Source organism: Eschrichtius robustus, chromosome 21 (genome assembly GCF_028021215.1).
Source record: "Eschrichtius robustus isolate mEscRob2 chromosome 21, mEscRob2.pri, whole genome shotgun sequence".
NCBI classification, from domain to species: Eukaryota; Metazoa; Chordata; class Mammalia; order Artiodactyla; family Eschrichtiidae; genus Eschrichtius; species Eschrichtius robustus.
In genome coordinates, this window is record NC_090844.1 from 7,983,725 (window position 1) to 7,989,373 (window position 5,649).

The window sequence follows — 5,649 nt, forward strand, 5'->3', positions numbered from 1 at the left end:
GGTTCTTGCTTCAGGTCCCTGTAGTTGTAGTCAAGTAGTTGGGACTACTTCATCCGAAGGCTGGACAAGACTGGGTGTCCCAGTGGCTCACTCACATGGGTGTCAGTCGGTGCAGAGAGTTCACTGGGGCTTCCAACCCAAGCGTCTACACTGTCTTCTCTCTGAAGACATGGACCTCTTATAGCATGATGGCTGCATTTAGGAGAAAAAAAGTGAAGGGTAAGTGTGAGGCAGGAATAGGAAGAAACTTCCAGTTCTGTAGAGCAGGGGTCCCCAACCCCCATGCCACAGACCGTTATTGGTCCGTGGTCTGTTAGGAACCAGGCTGCAGAGAAGGAGGTGAATGGTGAGTGAGTGAAGCTTCATCTGTATTTACAAACGCTCCCCATTGCTTGCATTACCGCTTGAGCTCCGCCTCCTGTCAACATTATGGTGAGTTGTATAATTATTTCATTATATATTACAATATAATAATAATAGAAATAAAGTGCACAAAAAATGTAATGTGCTTGAATCATCCTAAAACCATCCCCCTCCCCAGTCCCTGGAAAAATTCTCTTCCACTAAACTGGTCCCTGGTGCCAAAATGGTTGGGGGCCACTGCTGTAGAGGACTATCCCTCTGCTGCAGGAGAATTGGGGTGTGAGAGATGGTTACTTCCCAGGTCTTGGGAGAGTCCTTGGGACGGACATCCAAGTGAGGGTCCTTGGCTTCACACAGGGAAGAACTCAAGAGCGAGCCAAAGTAGAGTGAAAACAGGTTTATTCAGGGAGATACACACTCCATAGACAGAGTGTGGGCCATCTCAGAAGGTGAGAGGCCCCAGGGTTCAGGGTGGTTAGTTTTTAATGGGCTGGGCAATTTTTTAAAAAAATATTTATTTATTTATTTATTTATTTGGTTGTGCCGGGTCTTAGTTGCGGCAGACGGGCTCCTTAGTTGTGGATCGTGGGCTCCTTAGTTGCAGCTCGCCAGCTCCTTAGTTATGACGTGTGAACTCTTAGTTGTGGCATGCATGTGGGATCTAGTTCCCTGGCCAGAGATCGAACCCGGGCTCCCTGCATCGGGAGCATAGAGTCTGAACCACTGCGCCACCAGGGAAGTCCCATGGTCTGGTTAACTTCATAGCCTAACAAGTGGGAGGATTATTCCAACTATCTTGGAGAAGAGGCAGGGGTTTCCAGGAATTGCACCACTGCCCACTTTTATGTCATGATGCCTGTGGGTGTGTCATTTAGATGCTAGTGTATTATAATGAGTGTATACCGAGGCTCAAGGTCTACTGGAAGTCAAACCTTCTGCCATCTTGGGCCTGGCTGGCTCTGGCTAGTTTATGCCGTACCCTTAAAGCCTGTGCCCTGCCCCCTGCCCTCTTGTCTCGCCCGCATTTGACACACGGCCACTTTGTTCATAGTCTGTGGGTCCCAGGATTTGCCCAGGTTCAGAAGGCACAGGAGTGGCAGTAAGACACTGCAGAAGAGCTTGCAGGTCAGGGGTTGTGGTGGTGAGCATCTTTGGAGTACACCGTCTGCCAGAATGTGGCTTGAAAGTAGAGACGTGGAGCATTTCTGCAGCTAACTCAAAAAACAGACACCCGTCTCATACTACACACACACACACACTCACACACACACACACACATCTTGGCATTCAATCAAATGTGTTCCACTGTTGGCTTCAAATACTAAGCTAATAATCTTTACTACCTACGTATCTACACATACCCAGCCAGATTTGAGGTCATCTGCTATGATAGAAATAGGAAGGAAATTGAAGTGGAGGAGTGGATGTGGGACTTCCCTCTTACTAATCACAGGTGAAGAATAAGGTTCATCAATACAGGTTTCCATAGTGATGCTGTCTAATGAGATACAGCATTTATTCCTTTCTCTTTTGTCCTAAGATAATTTTCTGAAAAAATAGTTACACTACAAACATGGAGTTGAACTGGACCGTCTGGTTGATGCTCTACTCTTTTGAACTCAAATCACCCACATTGGATATCTTCATGAATTAGGGGGTTCCCATAGTTAATAAGTTATATATTAGAGTTGATCATTAAAAACTAAAGGATCCATTCATTCTGTATCTTTCTCAAATGTTAGGCTATTTTCTCCCCAGAAAGACAATTGTGTACAAGGTTGCCGCCACATTTTCCTTCTTGACCGTCAATTAGATGAGAGACTAATGATCCTCATGACTCCGCCTGCATCTGAAAAAACAGGGGAAGTGGGTACTGTCACTGGCTGTCTCTGTTGAGAAGCTTTATGAGCACATCTTTGTTGTGGAATTGCTGTAAAGATAAAAGAATTCTAGACAACACTCAAGATTTCTTCATGCTGGATTACACGAGACATTCCAGGGACACCCACCAAGGTTATTTACGAGTACTTACTGGGATCACTCAGAACTCATTCAAAACCCAAGAGCGTCTTTGAGTCTTTGGAAACCGCTTCCAAATTCCAACAGTTGCAAAAACGTTATTTCATCTGCGTACTTGTAAAATCATTTAGTGCAATCATGAATATGAATACAGTTTAATATATTGAGTCATACCAAATGAAAACTGTCTTACACCTTGAATTAAAGAATATAAATGTCCAGACTTCCACTTTGCTTTCTGCCCCTTCACAATTTGCCATCACTTCAATGTAAATAAAAGGCACCCCTAATCTTAAACTAACAATTTGAAAATATGAGGCTTACATTCTAGAATTCAATTAGAGAAAGAAGTTGGGAGTCTCAAGATTCCATGTATAAACATTTACTTAATTTTGCCACTTTCAAAATGAATGTACTACCCTCAGTTAGGCCTGAAGTATTAAAGTCCAGGGATCCTAAGATCTGCCTTTTCCAGAAAATAATTTTCTGGTCTTCGACTGAGGTAGAAGACAGAAACTTCTTGGCCTTTTGGCTAAGCTTAAGTGTAGTATCTTTTCTTACCAGTTTAATTACAGGATTCTGTGGTATCACATTCTAAATATATCTCAACTCCATCCTTTGTTCTTTATCTCTACTTTTAGTGCCCATGGTCAGCTTCTCATCCTTGTTATTTTGTCCTACTGGAATATACTGACGGAAATGGTCAGACTCCGTGCCTCCAGGCTTGTGCCCTGTATAACCATTAGAAAATCTACCTTAAGTATGCAACTGTCTCATGGTCAAAATTAAATAAAGATAAAACAAAATGATTTTTTTAAAAAAGTATCTAAAAGCCATGTTCCTTAGCATGACATAGCAGGAGCTGGGTGACCTGGCATCTCTTCCCCTCTCCATTAACCAGTGATTTGTAGTTTTCTCCCAAGATTGAGAAGGACCCTACAACAGGGTCCACTCTTACTGGAATGCTAACCCACCTGTTTTTGGTCTACCCATCACCTATGTATTCTCTTTTTAAGGATTTAGCCCTGGATCATTTCTAGAAAATTTCTCTTTTTTCTCCATTCCTCAGTCTGAATTGGCTTCTCTCCTTTTCTCTACTCCCCTTAAACCCTGAGCATCTGTCTAACAATACCCTTAGCATATTTTATCATCATCTGTTTTGTCCATCACAAAGTTTGAGGCCCTCTGCAGGCAAGGACCATATGTTATTTTTATTTTTGCGCCCATAGCCCCTAGCATAAGTAAATGATAAATACTTGTTGAAGAAACAGATGATTTTGTCCTCTACCTGATCATTTGGAAGAAACTTCACATTCTGAAAAAGATGTTTGATATCCTTTGTAAATGTTCCAGAAAATAATTCACAGAGAAATGTTATACCATAGAAGTTAAAGTAACTTTGAGTTTATTTCCTTCAATTTTTTAAATGTCAAGGTTTTGTACCCACATGCAACATGCAAAAGTAAATTACAAAGAGGCATTGTCAAATTAAAAAAAAAAATTCGCAATACTTGTTAAAACAGTAGATAGACTATCTTCACAGGTGTAGGGACCAGTGCAATGGGGTTTTGTAGTAGGGAAGGGAGATTAGGTTCAACTCCAAATACAACAAGGAAAAGTGGGGATTTATAGCTAAAAAGCAGTGTGGAGTCAGTGGCTAGAAAATTACTGAAAGGAAATATTGGGGATAGGGTGGATTCTGCATAAACTGACTTAGCAAGAATCTTGCTGAACTTGGTCTCTTGAGGATGTGCCTGAGGACGGCAGCTCATCTAAAAGGGCTCAGCGGAGTCCAGGGCTAGTTTGGTTGAGGAGAGTATCCATGGCGGTCAGTTCCAACATGCCATTAGCACTGCTTCATTTATTACATCAATGCCCAAAATGTCTTTGTAGCAAGAGTAGTGTATTTCCCCAAGGAAGTTGTGGTTCAGAATATGTATAAAGTTTGAATTGGTTCATCGTTCTTCAACACCATAACAATGATTTCTACCAATAATCATATAATAGAGACATACTATCCCAGAAGGATGTTGAAAATGAAAATCACATGTGATGATCATTTGGCAAAGTCTGTGATTTCCAGTCTCTTGGGTTCTCTGCAGCCCTTGTACCCATCTCTGAGATGAATAGAATGTATTCAGGAAAACATTTTTAGTTGCTAAGGAGTTAGCAAAGCTAATTATTACAAACATCAAACCTAAATTCATAAGTGAAAATAGCGTGATTTGGGTACACATACCATAGACTTTTTCCTTTGTAGACTGGAATCAACTGCACAATTTGTGAATAAGCCGTAAACAACCGGCCATTAGCCAATCTATGAATGTAAAAGCCAAATCATAATCAATTATTCAGACAAAATGCCCCTGTAAATTACTGGTTAAAAATAACGTCTGTGAGTTTAACAGAGAACTATCTCTCCAAGGTCTTATTAAATCTACTCATCGATTTTTCTCTTCACAGTTTGTTTAAAGGTCATGTGAGTAAAGGGAGGGTTGATGGGTCTGTTCTTTCTGGCAACAGGTGATGTGTCTTCTGTCCACCACAGACTCTCAACAGAAGCCAAACAATGGAAGGGAAAGAGTTTGGCGGGATGAGCAATAACCCATCTTTAATTTTGTCCCCCTGCTTGTCAGTGCTCAGCTGGGACTCTTGGCTAGTTACGAATTCATGGAGACGTTTCGCAACTGTGCGAGCACACCAGTACGATCGACGTAGACAACACAATAGCTTGAGAGTGGATGGGAGGTGCTCCAAATTCAAAAAGTGACAGGACACACAAAATTGAAACTCACTGACTATTTTTGTGATAACTGAATTTCATTCAGTTTTAGCCATTAAAATGAGCCATAAAAGGACTGTTTCCAATTGCAATTTCAGGAAAAGACTGGGATAGCATGACTCAGAAATACACGTTCAGCATGAACATTCACAGTCATCTGTGACACCAGTTTTATACATGCGACTCGAAAACAAGTATGCCCTTATTTTAAGAATAAGAAATCCCTTTGTATCTGAAGAACTAAGGTTGTCAAATCACGTGATTATAGAGGAAAAACAACAGCTTTTCCACGTTTTATATCTCTGGGACAGCAAACTGTCTTTAGGGACTGTTTTAATAGATGCCTTTCTGAACATTAGTGCAAATGGGCAACTTTTCTAGAGACAACGTTGAGAAAAGGTTTCCTAAGTAACAGTGATGTCCTGACTCATAAAACTTAATCATCCAATGGGAAGCATAACTGGCATTTTGGGATGTTCCAGCTG

At 41.2% G+C, this 5,649-nt stretch overlaps 1 pseudogene; it reads left to right on the plus strand.

Moving 5' to 3' along the window:
• The first annotated feature begins 2,894 nt into the window (after window positions 1-2,894).
• On the plus strand, window positions 2,895-3,002 carry LOC137756140 (U2 spliceosomal RNA; annotated as a pseudogene).
• Window positions 3,003-5,649: the final 2,647 nt, after the last annotated feature.